General features: G+C 40.9%; 1 protein-coding gene across 1 annotated transcript in view; it reads left to right on the top strand.

Moving 5' to 3' along the window:
• The window catches only part of PRKG1 (protein kinase cGMP-dependent 1), a 1334778-nt gene that overhangs the window by 1023789 nt on the left and 290418 nt on the right, over nt 1-20571 (top strand). The gene's annotated exons all lie outside the window — the stretch shown is intronic.

The raw sequence follows: 20571 nt of genomic DNA, 5'->3' as shown, positions 1-20571 counted from the left end.
CTAAAACCCAAGTACTATTGACCTTTTCCATTTATCCTGCTGCTGACCCCTCCTACATGTATTAGAATGTGAGCCCTCGAGAGCAGGGGCTGTCTCACTTCTCTATCTATGTCCCCAGCATCTAACACATAATAAATACTCAGGAAGTGATTTTTCCATACCAGCTAGTCCAAATCTCTCATTTTATAGAAGACCTATCTGAGGGCCTAAACAGTTCAGTAGCAAATGTCAGAGGAGGAGTTGGTAGGACAGTGTGCCTTTCAAAAGAGCCCTTAGAATTGACTGGCTCTTGGCTGGAGCTCAACCAGGGCTGGACTCCAGGGCTATTGCCTGGAAATGAGAAAAGAGCCTAAGGCTCATTGATGAAGTTGTGTCGGAATAAGATGACAAAATGCAAGGGAGTCTGAATTTTTAATTGTTGTCTTGAGTGTGAACTTCCTATTCTTGCTATATGACAAACTCTATAAGAGCAAGGATGTGACCATCACCATCATGTTAACGACAACACACAGCTAAGGCTTAAGTTTTACAAAGCCCGTTAAGCGCATTATCTCGTTTGAACCTCAATTCTGAATTTATGGAATCCTTCTAAATGATTTTGACTGCCTTAGCATTGTAAAACTTTCTGTGCTCACTCTGTTTACTGGTTTTCCTTTTGAAAGGCTGCTTGCTTAGGTAGAAATCGAGCTATTTGACTTTAAATTTCATTTGTTGGGATGTGTAAAAATATGCACAAACAGACACACCTTTGAGACAGGTGGGTTCATTGTCCCAATTTAATAGATGAGGGAACCGATGCTCAGGAGGTTAATTTGGCCCTATTTATACAACTCAGCAAGTGACAAAGGTGGAATGTGAACCCAGGTCTCCTCTGACTCAAAGTCAACACTCTCGAGCCACTCTCACACATCGCCTCTCATATTCGTAATTTCGATAGTAAATTTTTTGACGAATCGCTCAGTATTTGTGAAATGCGGCCCCGGTGTGGTAGGAAGGGGACCGGCTTGAGGACCATAAGACATGGGTTTGAAGCTTTCCTCCTCTTTTCACTTGTCACTGTGTGACCTCAGGGAAGTCTCTTCATTTCTCTTAACCTCAACCATAGTAATTTTGGTCCCACTAGCTTTTCAGAGCGATGGGGAAAAGCACAGTGCTCCCCTTAAAAACGCTTTTGAAGTTGGCATGATTCATCTTGTGGAGGTCATACTCATGCATTGATAAGAACAGGTCAATTCTTTCTGCCCCACTATGGCAGATGGTGTCATTATGCTTACTTTTTCAATGAAGAAACTGAACCGCAGGAGTTTAAGTGAGATGCCTACAGTTAGACCTTTTATGTATCAGAGCTGGAGCTTGGACCAGTTACAAGAATGTGGAATAGAAACTCCCTGAGGGCAGCAGGGACTGTGTCATCTCTGTCTCTGTGTCTCCTGTGCCAGGGACAGTGCCTGGCACAGAGACAACACTTAATAAATGTATGTGGAATTAGGAGGAATTGAAACGAAGAATAGATTCGGAATAAAAAAAGATCTATGTTGTATTCCTGGCTCCAGCTGTTGCTAACACTGTGACCTTGGGCAAGTTCCTCAATCTCTCTAAACCTTGGTGTTCTGATCTGTAAAATGGGCATAGTAATACTGTCTCTTACTGGTTCACAGCGTCTTTGTGAATTACATACTTTGTAAATATTGGAACAGTGCAAGAATCCCTGGGTGCTTAGCATCATATGGGACATTCCCCATTGAGTTAACAAACATTTATGAAAGCAATGACTCTGTGCCAGGCACTGTGCTAAGAATAAGGGATGCAAATACTAGCAGAAGGAAAAAGTCTCTGCCCTCAAGGAGCTTCCATTTAGACAGGGGAAGACAAGGCATAAAAAGAAACTGGAAAGTAGAGGAAGGGGAGAGGATGAAGGTCCCTAGAGTGAGGACATGATAGAGATAGGCTAGAGGGTCAGGAGGTTGGCATGGAGAACAATGAAACCAAGGCTAGTTTGGGCTTCCTCCTTAAGATGGAATTTCTGGGAGGCACAAGCCAAGCAGAAGGAGAGATTGCAGGGACGGAGAGCACGTCCAATGGGCAAAGCTCCCGGGTGGAGTGAACTTCCAGGGTGCGAGATTTCTGCGACATATGGAAAAGATCTAATGGGACAGGAGCACAGTCCTGAGATGAGTGATTCAAAATTGGCACTAAATTCAGAGGTCTCACAGAATAGCTGGAAGGACAAGACTTTATCACATGAATGAATTAGGGCACAAAGAAAGCAGATGTTTAAATTGTAATACGTGTGTTCCAAACTACAGGAGGAGGAGGAGTTCAGAAGAGTCAGATCCATCCGGGTCAGAGAGAAGTAGGCCAGTGTGACAGAAAGAGTAGGGGCTTTGGAATCCAGAAAAGTGTTCTGGTCCCAGCTCTTTCAAGTATTAGAAGTGTGAACTTGGACAAGTCATTCTCTCTGGGTCTCTGCTCATCTGCAAAATGAGCAGTCTGGGGCAGCTAGGTAGCTCAGTGGATAGAGCGCTGGGCCTGGAATCAGGAAGACCTGAGTTCAAATTTGGCCTCAGACACTTCCTAGCTGTGTGATCTTGGGCAGCTCACTTAGCTCTGCTTGCCTCAGTTTACTCATCTGTAAAATGAGCTGGAGAAGGAAACGGAAAACCACCGCATGATCTCTGCCAAAAACAACGACAACACAAATGGGGTCATGAAGTCAGGCGTGACTGAACAACAACAGCAAATGAGCAATTTGGATTGTATAATCTTAAGGCTCTTTCTAACTTTAAACATTAGGATTGAACTATTATTGAACCCAGATGCAGTTGGGAAGCACCTATAGTGTTTGGACAGGTGGAGAAGGAAGAGAAGAGCCGTCGGATATCGTCTGATGGAGCTGTGATCTCACCAATGTGAGGACCCTCTCCAGATATGCAGAATCGAGCTCTCTGTGCCTGTCCTTCCTGTGCTGCTCTTGTCCGTACCTTCTCATAAGTCATCTCCTGGGAGCAGACCACACACGCTGAGATCACACCTCAGGTTCTCTTGGCATTGCATGGACACAGCCACGTGAGCAGGAGCACTGTGGACAGAGCAGGTACGGCACAGGAGTGCTACAGTGAGGCGATACTGGCTTAATGAAAGGGAGCAGGAGTAGAGAGGGGGAAATAATGACATTGTTAATATCAATAATAATAGGCATTTATTGTTGTCATTCAGTTGTTTCAGTCGTGTCTGACTCTTCATGAACCCCTTTGGGGTTTTCTTGGCAAAGATACTGGAGTGGTTTACCATTTCCTTCTCTGGCTCATTTTACAGATGAGTAAACTGAGGCAAGGAGAGCTAAGTGAGTTGCCCAAGATCACACAGCTAGGAAGTGTCTGAGGCCAGATTTGAACTCAAAATGATGAGTATTCCTGATTCTAGGCCTGGAACTCTATGCACTATGGTGCCACCTAGCAGCCCCTACAATAGATTGCTATGTGCATTCCATGTGTTATGTTATTTGAATCTCATAACAATCCCTTGAGGTGAGTGGTACAGATATTACTGTTCCCATTTTAAAGATCAAACAATTTCGTCTCAGAGGGGTGATCCAACCTTCTCAAGATCCCACAGTTAATAGGTGCCAAGGGTTAGATTTGAACTTAGGTCTTCCTACCCCAAGTCCCACAGTCTAGCCACCCATGTTGTTTCTCAATAAAAAATACATAGGCAGGGCGGGAATCAGTTAAAAGGGGAGGAAGGACTTTGACTTCCCTACATTGCCTGCCACGATTTAAAACCATAGTCTAGAGCTAAATATCCATTTGGCTATGCCTTAGAGGAGCCCCAAAGTATTCAAAAGGGTTGGCAAAAAGAAAACTCATTTCTTTTCTTCAAAGTCACAACTTTACAAAAAGAACAAGTTCTCTTATCATTCAGCTTAATATCACATGCAATGAGATCACTTGAGACCAAATCACATCTTCTGAGCTCAACAGGAAAAGAGTATAATAAACTACCTAGTCCATGCGGGGTGGGCAAATCTCAGACTGACCTTGTCCGGTGCAGGTACTGGTTGTTTGGCAGTTTCATTTCAGGGATACCCATTCAATAAGCATTTATTAGACACCATCTAAAATAGATAACACTGTGCCAAGTTCTTTACAATATTAATGATCTCATTCTATCCTTACAACAACCCTGGCTGCGGGTGCTCTTATTATCCTTATGTTGTAGATCAAGAAACTGAGGTTGAAAGAGTTGAAGAGGCTTACTCATAGTCACGTAGCTATTAAGTTTCTGAGGCTGGATTTGAACTCAAGTCTTTTTGACTCCAGTACCAACATTCTATTGACTGGGCCACCTTACTGCCTTACTCTAGATCCAGTTTTCATCTCCTGGGCCAACTAGCTGTCTACTGTGTACATGGAACTGTGTCAGGTGTTGGGGATAGAAAGGCAAAAGTCAGCATCATAGTACAATGGAGAGAACACTGGCTTGGGAGTCAGAAGACCTGGGTTCAAATCTTACTTCTAATGCCAACTACTTATGTGATCTTAAGCAAATCATTAAACTTTTCTGGGCCTCATTTTCCTCATCTGTAAAATGGGAGGATTGGACCAGATGGTCATTGAGGCCTTTTCTGTTTCTAGATCTGTGTTCCTATATTTCACCTCTTATATAGCACCAAAGAGTTTAAATTCCACTGGAAAAGCTTACATCATTCAATATCTTGGGTTTGATTAGATAGCAGTCAAAATGTGCTTCCCTGACTAATTGATCAATGTTTAAAGTTACAGGGAACCTTAGAGATTATTTCACCCAAAGTCCTCATTTTACAGGTGAGCTAACAGGGATCCAGAGATGAAATAAAAGTTTTTACCCCCAAATGAAATATAACTTCTTGTTGTTTTTAAAGGAAATTATTGCAAACATTCCCTGGGAATGTTTTTTAATAAGAATTGAGTGTTTTCATAAGTTGTAACTTGGTGTTTTGTACCAGACTGGCAAACTGCTTCTTTCTGTCCTATTTGAAAGTTCCATGTTTACATCTTAATTAAGATAACCAAGAAGGATTTACAAATGGCATTTATATGACTTGAGTTATATTCTTTTGAGGCAGCCTAACCCTTTCTAGATCCAGAGTTTGTCAGATTTAAACAGGGCCAAAACCCTCTTTTATCTTCGAGGTACAAGGTTGGTATTTTTTTTTTTAATCATTGAAAGGCTTGTATTTTATTGATATGTTTGTTAGCTCATTATCTGCAGGAATAAACACGAAAAGAAATCATTTTAAAGGAACTAAAAAGATGTCAAACACTATGTCTTTTTTCTAGAATAGTTGATATCATAAATTTTCCCTGGTGTTGGGTTGAGAGGTGAGATATAGCTTCCTGAATAAACTCAGACAATTAAATATTAGGGAAAATGTACCTACTCCTATCAAACAAATCTAAACTTAGCTTGGTTCTGGGGAAACCCAGCTCTGTGGAGCTAAATTAGGGAAATCCAATGGAGGAAGCTAGTCCCTTAGTTTGGGAAACATGGCTACATTAGTCTACCATGGCCATGGTGCTGTCCCGTCTGATCATATACCAACTCTGAGAACCTTCTAAGAAAGCTACTGGATTTTCATGCTATTCTAGGCCAACGTCCGGACTCTCAGATAGGTCCTTTGGAGGATGGGCCAGCTAGAAGAGAATGATCTTTAGGAATGATCTCACCCAACCTCCTCATTCATTTTATCCATCAGATGATCTCTAAGGTATCTTTCAGCTCTAATATCTCATAAATCTATATGTTATGCCCCAATAATATTTGATTGGGAAACATTTGGCTAAAGGGCAACACATAGGTACAGTGGGGGCACTCTGAGGAAACATGGTGTGATGGAGAGGGCACAGGATTGAAGTCAGGTGAGACCTGGGTTTCAATTCTGCCTCTGACACTCCCTAGCTTTGTAATTCTGGTCAAGGCAACTCTATGTATCTCAGTTTCTTCATTGTAAAGTGAGAGTAATAATACCCATAATATTGGTTTTACAAGGTTATGGGGGAAAAAATTGAGGTGCAGAAAGGACTAACACCTCTGATGTGCCTGTCTACCTGTCACCCTCCAAGAAGATATAGTATGGTCAGTGACCACACTCTGCTAAACCATCTCAGCAGATGGGCTAAACCAAGTTGAGGGTAACTGACAGGTCTCAAACCCATTGGTGAGTTAGGGGGGTGTCTACCCAAACTTGTGAAGATTTCCCTCAATGGAATGGGTAGATAAGAACAATTTGTTCCAACAGCCACGAAGGTGGCAGAAGCAGGTACTGTGGAGCACTTAGAGCTTGGTCAAATATCGAAGACACCAAAGTCATCCACTGCATCCCAGGCCAACGCCAGCTGTCCTGACTTTGGTCCTGCCACTGGACTTTGATGACTCTAGAAGAGAGAATGAGGATGATGACTTTGTTTAATTCTACCTCACTTAAATGCAATTCACTCATAAGTCAAGATGTCCCCTGGGATGACATTGGTCCTTTTCAAAACAAAGGAAAAACAACAACAGAAGCAAAAATAAGATGACTTATAAAGTTCTTTGCAAACTCTTACACTGCTACTTAAATATCATCTATTGCTATGATTCCCTCAAAAATGTGAATTAGGTAATATCAATGGAATTCATGATGATTCATGGTAAGGAAGATGTGGGGTCCAAAGCCTACTTCTGAAATTTGCTAGCTGTTTGACCATGACCAAGTCACTCAGCCTCTTCGAAACTTAGCTTGCCCATCTGTAAAATGGAGACAATAATCCCTGTTGTACCCACTTCACAGGTGTTTTGAGGTTCTAATAAAATAATATAGAAAAACATAATACTTTTCAAACATTTAAGCTCTACTTAAATATCAGTGGGTAATTCTAATAATACTAAGGTATAAAGAATAATCTATAATTAAACACGCCTTGGGTTTTGTAAAGAAAACTATCTCCAGATGGAGAATCAGGCCTCACTTTACCATAGACCTATAGAATTATCCTTTGAGAAATACTGTGCCCTTTGGATGTTGGCTTGTCTTCTCCCTGTGCTAACTCTTGCCGTCTGTGTGGCTTTTCTCATAGCATCGCTATATTTACATCTGGAAGAGAAATTTGAGATCATTATTTTCCCTTATTTTCCAGAATGGGAAATTGAGATTCAGAGAGGGGAGCTTGCTTGTCAAAGTCACAAAACAAATTGTGGAATTGGATTTGGTGATCTTGCTTTGTTTGTCATAGAGCATATTGGAAATGATCCAGAAGACCAAGGAACTATTGATAAGGTCAATAAAGCATTATCCTATCCAGAAATTCAAACCTCTTTATTTCCAATGAAAGAAAAACAAAGGAAAGGAGATATCTGGGAAAGATTTATTAGAAAAAGAATTTGGGTAGAATACGAGTCAATGGGATAACTTCTAAAGTTTTCTGATGCATAAGAGACGAAAACATATCTGAAGGTCAAAAATATGTCTTAATGCATACCTGGCAATTCTCATCCAGTCTTCTTTGGATTACTGTGAATAACCTATGCGAATGGCAGAGCTCAATCGGATTGGGCAGCATTTCCCAGAAGAGCTTTCTAGGGCTATTGATGCCTAGTGAATCCATGTGTGAATTTATCTGTTTGTTTGTTTGTTTGTTTCTCCAAAGGGGAATTCCTCAAGGCATAATTATAAACCACAGCGAGGAAAACTGAATTACACCTTATCCATCATAATGATACACATTTTTTTTAGGAAAGAATAGGAACAAAATCATTAGACATTAAGGGGAAAAAATAATAACAGATGGCATTTGTCCAGTACTTTAATGTTTATAAATTATTTATATGTTATTTCTTTTGATCCTTCCAGCTCCCATTTGAGGTAGGTGTTATTCTCTTCTTTTCGCAAGTGAAGAAAAGGAGAGTCAGAGAGGCTGAATGACTTGCTTATGGTCACACAGCTAGCAGTGTCAGAAACAGGGTCCAAATCTAGTACAAGTCAATTCAATTAGTACTTATTAGGTGCTTACCATGTACAAGGCATTGAGTTAACTGCTAGGGATGCAACCAAGAGACAGTGGGGGACAGTGGAAAGAAGGCTAGATTGGGGGTCAGAGGCTTGAGTTTGAATGCCACCTTGGCTACTTACCACCTATGTCATCTTAGGCACCTCTTTGGGCCTCAGTTTCCTCATTCGACATAATATATGTAAAGTACTTTGCAAACATTAAAACACTAAATAATATTTATCTACCAATATCTCTAAGATGAAGAGGGGCCTCAGTTTCCTCATTTGACATAATACGTGTAAAGTACTTTGCAAATATTAAAACACTGAATAATATTTATCTACCAATATCACTAAGATGAAGGGGGCAGGGTTGGATAAGATGGTCTCACGTTCCTTTCAGCTCTAAATCTATCAATATACAATTGCCTGATTCTTGATCTTATTCTAATTCTGAATCTGTTGTTTGTATTCAGGCTCAATTAGTAGTACTTGCTTGCTCTCCAACTCTAAGAAAAAAAAGGGGGGTATGTATTTGTGTGTTTGAGGGTAGGAGTTCAAATGGATTTAGTAGGATTAAGGATTTTAGCTTAACTTCTTCATTCCCTCCCTTCTTTGGGGAAGATATGTATCTTATTGCAATTCATACATTCTCCTAGTTTCTCTTCCTTTTCCTGCCATTGCTAAAGCTCAAATTTGTTTCCAATTAAGAATTCAATTCCTTGCTTTTCACTTGCCAACTGGAGTGGAAATCTTGGTGGTGAGATCAGAGCTGACTGCCCTGGGATAGTTTGGGATGTTTCAAATGAAGGGTCATGACTTCACATGGTGAATGTAAATTTAATGAGTTTTAGGGCATTTACCAAGAGGAAAGAACAAAGACAAAAAGGCAACTAAAAGATACACACACAGCAAAGCCATTTTTTTGGGTAAAAATAGAATGTGTGTGAGGTAGAGAAGATAGTCATGGTGAAATAATTTTTCTGGACAAAAGTTCTGGTCATGTAAGAAAAAGTGAAGGATGACCCAATAAACTTTATGTTCCACATTTGGAAGATTCATGCAGTGTCAGGAACTGGCATCTCTTCAATGTCAAGAGAGCCAATGGAAGGCCTGTGAACATGGTGGGTGAGCCCCTTGTGATGGGCATATGGGATGGCAAGCAAATGACTTAGGATGGACAATGTCTATGAGATCTGTATCTTTGGGAGGAACTTCCATAAGCATTCGTGTATTAGGAGATAGGAAACATTGATGTGAAATAAAGTAAACTTCCCCAGTTTATATTCTTTATAGTTCCGTTGTGACTGACTTTTCTTGACTCCGGGAGTGGGGAGGTTTCTTGGCAAAGATACTGAAGTGGTTTGCCATTTCCTTCTCCAGTTCATTTTACAGATGAGGAAACTGAGGCAAACAGGGTTAAGTGACTTGCCCAGGGTCACACAGCTATAAGTATCTGAGGTCAGGTTTGAACTCAGGAAGATGAGTCGTCCTGACTCATTCTTAATGAAATGTCTGAGGTCGTACTTTAACTCAGGTCTTCCTGACTCCAAGCCCAGTGCTCTATCCACTATGCCACCTAGTGGCCCTGTTTGTATTCTGAGCTTGCCCAAAGACAAGCTTCAAGTGTTTCATTACAGCTTCATTAGAAAGCTCCTTTTTTGGTCCTTTCTTCTTATTGTTCCCTTCTTTCTTTTTCCTAAGGAAAAAAAATCACAAAGGCTGAAGGTGCTGTGAAAAGACTAGTCTGTGTATTCAGAAGACAGAGGCTTTCAACTAAGAAGACACATAGAAAATAAGTAGGGCTGCTAGGTGGCGCCATAGTGCACAGAGCACTAAGCCTGGAGTCAGTAAGACCCATTTTCATGGGTTCAAATCTGGCCTCAGACACTTCCTACCTGTGTGACCATGGGAAAGTCAATTAACCCTGTTTGCCTCAGTTACTCATCTGTAAAATGAGCTGGAGAAGAAAGCTGCAAACCACTCCAGTGTCCTTGCTAAGAAAACTCCCCAAAAGGGGTCACAAAGAGTCAGACATGGCTTAAAAATGACTAAACAACAATGAAAATAAATTCAGAACCACAAATTGACACATTTTTAATGGAATGGGGCCCATTCTTATTTTTAAAAAAAGTTTGAATGATGAAAACACTCAAGGATGTAAAATTTGATCTTTTGTCTTTTTTTGGTGGGAGGGGGCAGCTGTATGAAATGTCATCTGAGGTGCCTTCTGACACTAAATCTATATCATGCAATGGTGTTTTTACCCTTTGTCCCTCCCTGCAGTTCTTTTCTCCCTGCTCAGCATTGTTAGTACTTGTCCTATAGCTTCTGCTAACAAGAGACATCCAGGCTTTTTATAACCTTTTTGTCAGGAACCCTCATGACTCAAAGGGCCAATATTCACTTGAGGAGATATTTCTCACCCTTCTGGTTCATAATTCTACCCAAGAAACCAGGGAAGTGGGGGGTGTGCATGATATCGCCAGGTCACAGAAAATGTTTGCTACTTGCAAGCACATAGCTCATTGAAATCCAGAAGAAAATTTTTGTAAAAATCAGGGGGATCATGTAGAGGTGAAAAAGTGACTGGTGATTAGTGGAATCTGCCAAAAGCCAACATTTGCTCACTCAACCAATGAATTAGAGCCTAGTCTGAAACTGGCCAAGACACCTTTGTGCTTATGATGGCCAAAATGGAGACTCTCATGCATACACCATGAATTTTTGGAAAGCAGATCTGCTCATTCCCCAAGCATTTGTTAAGTGCCTACTATGTGCTGGCCTGCTGTGCTGGACACTGAGCAGACCAAGAGCTGAAGGTGTTGTGAAAAGATTAGTCTGTGTATTCAGAAGACAGAGGCTTTCAACTAAGAAGGCACATAGAAAATAAGTAGGGCTGCTAGGTGGTGCCATAGTTCACAGAGCACTAAGCCTGGAGGTAAGGTGTAGGGAAGGTGGAGGTGGGTACTTATACACATGTTAATAAATACTAAGTGTATTCAACATAAATGAAAGGTCATTTGGAGGAGAGAAAAGGGTGCTCCAATGGCATTGTGTTGGGAGCCCTGAGTTCCCAGAGAGATCAGAAGGCACCTACAGGAATGAAAGCAGAAAAGGAAAGAACTTTCTTGGCTGGTAGGGACATCTTGGTGGTAATTTATCTGTATGCCAATTAAAATCAGCCCGGAGTAATAGGTCGCCAGCCACTGAACTAGATATAATTTAGTCATTTAGATTGGAAGGATAATTTAGTGACAGACATTAGGAGGGTTTTTGGCTCTCAAAAAAAAAAATGAAACAATTTACTTCCTTGTCAGTTATAGATGGTGGTTTAGAATGTTGCTGAGGTCTCTGGCATACTGAAGTCCAGTTAGGAATGCAGGCATTTTCCAAATTGGCTGTGGTTCTAATATTTTACCTGATTTTTTGTCATTCTGAAAGATGACCACATTTCCAAGCTATTTCACATTCTGAAAGTCATTTTAATCTAATATGCATCTGGGCAGAGAGTTCTTTTACTTTTTTTTATTACAATATAAAATAATTGTGCATATTAAATACCACTTAAATTGTGATCCTAGCCCACAAAAATGTGGATTCTGCCAGTTATTAGGATTAATAACTTTTATAAGTTAGCTGCCTGATTTAAAGCTATATGCTATCTCTACTGGGGGAATTTCTGTGTTATTTATTACATTTTTTAATGATAAAAATACCTTTGATGTGTTGGAAAAAAAAAGAGAAATCATTCCCTGCCCAACTGGCAGGGAATAGAGTTCAGGACAGTTTCCAAGCTTCCAACATAAATCTCTTGGTTGATGTACTTCTTAGGGTAAATTTGGGCCAAGCAGATGAATGTGGTTTAATCAGAGTCCACAGCTCTAACATGTCCGACCTCTGGTTAATCCTGTGTTACAAATGCAGGCTGAATTAACCTAGAGCTGGGAGGGGCCTGTCCAACCCCTCCATTTCACAGATGAGAAAATGGAGCTCAGAGAGGTGAGTGATTTGGTAAATGTTACATAGGTCATAAACAGCAGAGCCAGATTCCCAGTTCAGACTTTGGTTCTAGACCCAGGGCTCACTCCACTCTAATTCCTCATTTCTCAGAATCAATGGATGATATGACTTCCTCTCTAGAGGCTTTGACTTCATCCTTCATAAAATAATGGGATTAGACTAGATGCCCTTGGAGTTAGTTCCCTTCTTGCTGCAGGATCGTATAACCTGTCTATGATCTGATGACCTTAATATACAATCAGTGCATGAATCCAAGAGTCTGTTGGAGAAAGAACAGTCCCTCATCTCTCATAGAGCAGATCCTTGGGCAGTCAACGGTTCCATCATCTCAACAGTTTGATGACTTGATCAGTCAAGAAGCATTTACTATACTACATGTTTACTATGTACCAGGTTCTGCGCTAGTTACTAAAGTTACAAAGTCACAAAGGGAACATCTCTCAACCTCAAAGAGTGTACGTTCTGTGAGGGGAGATACAATGTATGTGAGGACCAGAACTGAACCTCTGATTTCAGCACAGGGAACTCTCACATAAGAAAACTGCCTCTACCAACGCAACTCAACACCATTACTGTAACTTGTATGTTCACAGAGAGAGAGAGGGAGAGAGAGAGAGAGAGAGAGAGAGAGAGAGAGAGAGAGAGAGAGAGGGAGAGAGAGAAGTTTAGTCTTAGAGATTGGCCTAGAGTATTGAATGCTTAGGTGACTTGCCATGTTAGGGCAGGAATTGAAAGTGGATTCTTTCAGGCTGTCAGGCCAGCTCTCTATCCAGCTAAATTAAGCTATGTCTCAAATGGGGATTTTCCTATCACATAGATAAGGGGTAGGGACTGAATGTGGTTTCACCAGTGAAAGGGACATCTTGATGAGGAGATTCCCACTCCCAGTGGGCTGGCACTTTGTCTGGACTTATTTTTTTTAATTAACGTGAATATTTTCTCCCTTCTGGATTTACTCTCCATTGATAAAGAAAACTCTTGAATAGTCAAGCAAAGCAAAGTCCCACACTGGCCATGTTTAAGAATGTATAAAGGTCCCTAGAACACAGAAAGGCTGGTTGGACTTCCCAGCCAGTGTGTATCTGAAGTAGGATTGAACCCAAGTCTTACTGGCTTTGAGGAGCCCTCTAGCTGTTATGTTATAACCACACTGCTTCTCATACCAAATATATGAAAAATAAATAAAGAGAAAGAAGCATTTATAGTGGATGCACTGGCATCTAGGAGATGTAGAGCAATAAAAAATTCATGGAGAAGATGACGTCTGAGCTGAATTTTGAAGTGGTTGAGGAATTGTAGAAAGCTGAGTGTATCACAAGCATGGGGGACGACTAGTGCCAAGGCCCAGGAATGAGAGGTGGGTGTTGTGTGTGAGAAACAGCAAGAATTCCAGAATATGAAGGAGAGTCATTTGTAATTAGACTGGAAAGAGAGGTTGAGGCCAGTTTTGGAAGGGCTTTGAATGCCAAGCACAGTCTATAATTGATCCCAGAAATAATAGGAGCCAAAGTTTATTGAGCAGGGAAGTATTGTGGTCAGAAATATGTTTCAGGAAAATCACTTTGGCAGATGTGCGGTGAAGATCATCACCTCTCTATGCATCCTTGTATCCTTCCAGAAATCCTGCATAGATGATAAACCCATAGATGACCTAGTCAAAGTCCTGGAGTGCCTCTGTTTGGCTCCTTACCATTGGGTGGCTACCAGGGCAACATTCATGCTGCTCATAGGTCACCCTTCATCCTCACTACATAAGCAGTCTACCTCTCTCTCTATCCACAGCTGTCATGAATGGCATCTATGACAGATGTAGACATTTGAGTCATCATTGGATTCATCATTGTTGTGTAGCAGCCTACTCATACAATCCTATTGACACATCCCTGACTGCAGTAGAAAATGTGTGTATGTTAAAGACCACTCAAATGACAATCTTATATCCTGCAGAAAGCATCATTTATTATTAGAATTTAAGTCATTAAATTATTGGAATTAAGTCAGCTATTAGAATTAAGACCTTTTGGTCACATGCAAATGTGATTATTCAGAAATCACAATGTTTTAGAATTCCCATCCATAGAGTATCGCCATGAGGAATCATTTTTTTTTTAATTTTAGATCAAACCTAATGGCATCATTGATGAAACAAAGAAATGCAAGTCAGCAGCTTCACTGCAGCTTACAGTCTTAGGGAGATGCCTGGGGCCCTGAGGGGTTCAGTGATTTGCCCAAGGCCACTCCTTTATGTCAGAGGCAAGACTTACAACCAGGCCTTACTGACTCTGAGGCCAGTTTTCTATCCCCTGTGCCATACTGTCTCTCATGACAACAGAAGAATATTAATATTGAAAAGATAGGCTTTGGTGGCAAAAGAGGCTTGAAATAAGTGAAAATACTACACAATTTCTCCAGTAAATCAATCCATTTCTTTATTTCCAGTTCAATTTTGAGCTCAATTCATTGCCTATCTTCAGTTTCTGTGAGTGCCATGTAGACTAGCTTAATGGATGAATTATACAATTGCATGCCATAGTCTGGCAAAGTATATTTGTATCCCCAGTGCTTGGCAGAATGTCTGATAGTAGGTACTCAATAAATGCATGTTGATTTGACTTAATCCACTTAATGTCCCAATGTGGATTGTCAAGCCCATCCTTTCAGAGTCCCTGTGGATCTCCATGAAGAGGTCCTACAACAAGGACTAACACCTTTTTGTGTGTCCTGGACTCCTTGGGCAGTCGGTCTGGTAAAGCCCACGGCCCCTTTCTTAGAATAGGGTTTTTCAACAAGCAAACTAAAACACGTAGGATTATGAAGGAAATCATTTATATTGAAAAGACATGCCATTCTTTTCCTGTCTGAAATCTACCTGTGGATGTGAGTCTAAGAGCCCCTGCCCATGGGGCAGGCTGGATGCAAACTAAGTGATGCCCTATGCAAAGAGAAATAGATGGAGAAACTCACCATCGTCTTTCCCAGGTCCTTTGTCCTAAGTCCAGCACTCTATCCCACTCTCTTATGGATAATACTTCCTCCACTGAAAGTGATGGAGGCTTTCATGTGCCCCCCACTGAAGGCCATGCCCTCAGTGCCTCTGTGACTCTGGTGATTCATATCTCCAATAGGAGCCAGGTCAGTCTTCCTATTGAAACAAGCTCTCGTTTGCCAGTTTGATATGAGAAAGATCCCCCGCCTGGTTGGACCATTTCACGTAAGCTCTGCTATCATCCATAACCTGAAAGAGCCAAGTCACCTACAGGCAAGAATGAGTCATCAGAGCACTTGAGTGGAGAGAAATGAACATGTGTCATGTTTATAGGGAAGAGTGACATCCCAAAAGGAATGTCACCCTCATAACCTTTTCTTCACTCTTCATTTTAAACAGAGCAAGAAGCTTTCATTGTGTATTATGAGTTGGTAAATAATTCTTTGAGCTGACTAGGTTTTTTCATTCATTTGTTTTTGAAAGAGTAGATGGTAACTCCAGACTGTTCCTCCTCATTTTATGGATGGGGAAACTGAGGCCTTGGGAAGTTAAACAAGTTGCTCCAAGATGACGCAGGCAGTCAGCTGCAGGACCGAGATTTGAACCCAGACCTCATGATTGCCACACTCATTTCTAGCACTTTCTGTTTCCTGAGAGGTTGAATGAGTTGTTTCATTTTTTTTTTTAATTGAAGAAACACGATTTACCTCTGGCGTTATTTGCCACTGCTGGCCTATAAAGACATGCCTGGATAAAGATTCTCTTAAAGGAGAAGCTGTGGAGATGTAGAGATCTGCCCATATTATGTCACCAATGTCACTGCCAGAGGGTCAGAGCTGGATGGGACCTCAGAAGACATCTAGCCCAGCCCATGCCCAAACAAGGATCCTTTCTACCACACCCTGATAAGTAGCTGTCCAGCTTCTGCTTGAAGGTCTCATGGGTGGCGGAATCCTCTGCATCCCACCTCCACCCCAGCAGTCCCTTCCCGCTTTGGACAACTGGGGCTTTTAGGAGTTTTCATCCCAATGTTAAGCTGATATTTGTCTCTTTTTCCACTTCCACGCAATGCTCTAAATTTCTCCTTTTAGGATCAAGTTTATCCCTCTGTTACAGACTAGGGTTGGATTCTCCAGATCGGTGACACTGTGAGCCTGTGACCCAAGGTCTAATTCCTCCCACCCATGACAATCCTTCATTTAATCCGACTTCACTCATTTTACACCTGGGGAAACTGAGGTTCCCCTGCAGCTTAGGCACTTGCAGGGTGGTTCTTATGAGAAAAAAGTGTTTGCAAAGTTCTAAAGCTGTCCTGCAGGGGGAGGGAGTGAGGCTGGGTGTCCCCATCTGAGAGTCTGAATCCCTGGATTTGAGGTCCAGCTCTGACGCCATCCACCTGTACAGCTGCCTTCCTCACCCAAACAAAGAGAACGTTTACACAGCCCACTTTACGGGGTGGTGGGAGTAAACAGCTTTGGGATCCTTAGAGCACTATTTTTATTATTGCAAGTTTGTGCCTGAGAGATAAGAGATATTCATAGCATACCAATTACGGTCATGAAGTACTAGGGCAAAGTATCCTTTTAAAAATAAAGTTTTACTCTGACAAGTTCTCAGGGTAGTGCAGGCTCAAGCCGGGCTAGACTGCAATAGCATTGCCCACAGCGACACCTCCTGGTGAGATGTGGTTAAGACAGGTCTAGCTGGTTTCGCTGTTAAAGCTGTTCCCTCCATGCCCTCAATTTTCCTGAAGCTCCAGGTTCACAGACAATCCTCTAATGAACAGCCCCCATTGTGATCCGACAAATGGAGAAACTTCCCAAGTAGCCCCCTCTGAGAAGCCATCTCTTATTACAATACTCTCCATACCCCCTCGCTGAAACAGTTGTCATCCCCCCCAAAATTTTCCTAGAGTATATTGGCTGGCTCTCTCCTTTCTTGGTACACAGCCTACAAATAATAACAATGATGATGATGATGGAAACCACATTTATATAGTTCTTTGAGGGGCAGTGTGGGATAATGGGCAGAGAAACTGATCCAGAGTCAGAAATATAGGGATATTCAGTGCTCAAGGGAACTCTCCAAGGTTAAAAGTCACACAACAGGTGCCCCTCTGTCTTGATGCATTCATCAGGAGTGTTTCCTAGAGCAGTTAAATTATATGTACACATGAATAAGTAAAACATCACACACATATGTGTGCATATGCATATATGAATGTGATGCTTTTCAATTTGTTTTTCATACGTTATCTCATTTGAGTTTCATTAGACCTCTGTGAGGTGGACTTAACAGGTATTATTTTCTCCACGTTAAAGGTGAGGAAACTAAATAACTTACCCAGGATCGCAAAGCTAAGAAGTGTTTGAGGCGAGATCTAAACCCAGGTCTTTCTGAATTGCTCTATTGCACCAGACTGCTTAGTGATTTTGTTCCATGTGTCTCTTCTCCCCATCTCTGAGCATAGTAACTGAGTTTTCTCTAAAATTTAGTAAGTGTTTAAAAAATGTGTGTTGTATTGAATTAAATTGAATTGACTCAGGCTTCCCAGCTTGTCTTTTGCCTTGGGGAGTCCAGGAGAACAGCTGGGGTCCACAACACACAGCCTCCCAGTTAAGCCAACTCTTTATCAAGCAAGAAGAAAAATATTTCACTAGTTAGATAGACTAAGAATTAGGTCATTCCTGCTGATGTGGTACAAATGACTCATGTGCCTCAAAGCTTAGGGGTGATTTTTCCTCCTAAAACCAAGGTACCTTATGCCCAGGTCATTTGAAAAACTCACCACAGAAGCCCCCACTGCCTTAACTAGGCAATTAAGGTCCAACACGTTTTCATCTTCATGGGATGGTCTCTGAGTCTTAAAAAGTCATCATTCCCATGGCTGAACAAATTGTGCTGTGTGATTTTGATGGAACACTATTGTGCTGTCAGAAACAATGAGAAGGATGCTCTCAGAAAAACCTGGACTTACATGAGCTGATGCAAAGTGAAATGTATTGTATACAAAGTAAAAGCAATATTGTAAGATGATCAGCTGTGAATGACTTAGCTATTCTCAGTAATATAGTGTTCCAAGACAACTCTGAAGGACTTATGATGAAAAATGATCTCCATCCCCAGAAAAAGAACTGATGGTGTCTGAATACAGATTGAAGTATACTTATTTTTAACTTTTTTTTTCTTGAGGGTTTTTCTTTTTCTATGTTTTCTTTCTTACGATTAATGTGGGGAAAAAAGTCATCATTCCTAGAAGGATGGAAACATTTCATGCACTGTCTCTCAGAAATCGCAGCTGCCTTTCCATAAGAGGGATAGAGCTCTGTCCTGGGCAGGGGACAAGCTTTCTACTTCATTCCCATGTCTCAATGAGGACAAAATCAGACCTTAATGCTTTGTGAATTAATGAGTGAAAGTGGAAGAGAGTGAAAAGAAACTTAAAATAATGACCCTGGGTCATTAAACAGCTAGTAAATCACCCTTCCCTTCTAAATCCAACTCCAAATTTTGAAGGAGTCCAAACAACAAATTCAATCTTAGAAGTAGGTTGTGGAAAATTAAAATTTACTAATATTTTCTGATTCTATGCTTAACATCAGGAAGCTTAAACAGAGTCAGAACTATTTCATTTTGGTCTTTGTATCTCCAAGGCCTAGCACGTAGTATGTACTTAATAACTACCTAAAAGTTTTAATAAATATAATAATGTTGTGTCTATGTGTGTATGTATGTATGTGTGCATACATGCATTTTGTTGTTGTTAAGTCATTTTCAGTTGTGGCCGACTCTTTGTGACCCCATTTAGGGTTTTCTTGGCAAAGAAAGTGGATATTGCCACCTCTTTCTCCAGCTCATTTCACAGATGAGGAAACTGAGGAAAACAAGGTAAAGTGACTTGCCCAGGGTCACACAGCTAGTAAGTGTCTGAGGCCAGGTTTGAACTCATGAAGATAATTCTTCCCAATTCCAAGCCCAGTGCTCTCTCCATAGCACCACCTATATATATATGTAAATATATATATATATACATACATACATACATACACACATACACACATACGCATATTTCTAATATTTGTCACAAAAAATAAACAAAAAAGTTTTTTTTCAAATCCCCCTAAAAGTAAACTTTCTACTTAATGTAACCCCTGCTGTTTCTTTACAATTCTCCCTCCTTACTGCTGCTTCATAAAATTTATCTTTGACTCCAATACTCAGCTCAGGTACCCCATTCCATATGAAGCTTTGCTGATCTCCCTTCCTTATTCACAGTTGCTAATGCCACCCCCCCAAAGCAATTGCTTTGCTTTTATTATGTATGTATTTGGCATATGCCTAGTCTCCTCTGATAGAGTGTAAGTCCCTTAAGGTCAAAAACCTTTTCATTAGGGTCTCTGTGTTCCTAGTGCCTGGCACATAGTAGGCACTTAAGAAGTTGTTATTGATTGCGTGGTTGGATGTGCACAGGACTGCAGACCTGTGATTTCATTGGCTTGGAAATCTTTTTCTACAGCAGATCACTAACTCATCTATAACTCAGCATCTTAGGGAGCTTCCTGGAGCCCTGAGGCCATTGACAAGCCATTAATTGTCTCTGGCTAGTCAGGTCTTGAACCCAGGTTACCTTGTAGCAATATAGAGAGAGTTAACAAAGGGCTCTGACTGTCGATGGAAGGAGGAGGAGGATGAAAGATGGGATCAGCTGGAGAGACTGAAAATTCAAAAGGATTCAGCAACAGATTTGATCAGAGAAAAGAAAAAGATTTCCAATTTATGAGGGACAGGATAGCTATCTTCAAGTATGTGAAAAGACTATAAAATATAAGAGAAGTTAGATTTATTCTATATGGCCACAGAGGGAATAACTAGAAAAAATAGGTAGAAGTTTTAAAGACCAAGTTGAGGTTTGATATAATGAAAATCTGCTTAATAATTAAAGGTGCCTAAAAGCAAGATGGTCAGCCTTGGGAGGCAGTGAGTGACCCTTCTTTGGAAGTCGTGGGTGACCCTTCTTTGGAGGTCTTGAAGCAAATGCTGAATGGCCAATGATTGGGTACAGTGGTAAGTGGCCTCTTGGCTAGATATGGGAGGCATAGGTAGCTGCTTGGATGGTTTCCAGCTTTGAGTATCTAACTTCCTTACCTGATTGTAAGCTCCTTGAGGACAAGGAATATGACCTATTCAATTGTCTATATCATTCATAGCAATTATCTCAGTCTCGTACAGTATATTTGTTAAATGTATTTGTTGAAGAGAAGTGAAAAGCAAATCAGACATAGAGTAGTTTCCTGGTTCCAGCTCTTTCCTGGTTACCTAACTCTCCCCCAAAAAGCCACCATTGTCTGGACCTTCTAATTCTTCATCTAAGAAAGTAGGACATTGGAAAGATCTGCAATTATCTGAATCTAAAAGTATCACTGAATAAAATAACCTTTAAGGTCCCTCCTAGATCTAAAATTATCTTTTATGTTTTCTTCCCTCATTAGAATGTAAGATCCTTGAGGGCAGGGCTTGCATTTATATTCCCAGTGCTTAGCATAGTGCCTGGTACATC

This window comes from Vombatus ursinus, unplaced genomic scaffold (genome assembly GCF_900497805.2).
Source record: "Vombatus ursinus unplaced genomic scaffold, bare-nosed wombat genome assembly UNPS02014847.1, whole genome shotgun sequence".
Taxonomy (NCBI): Eukaryota; Metazoa; Chordata; class Mammalia; order Diprotodontia; family Vombatidae; genus Vombatus; species Vombatus ursinus.
Note: the sequence above shows the minus strand (reverse complement) of the source record. Positions and strands in the feature narration are given on the sequence as shown.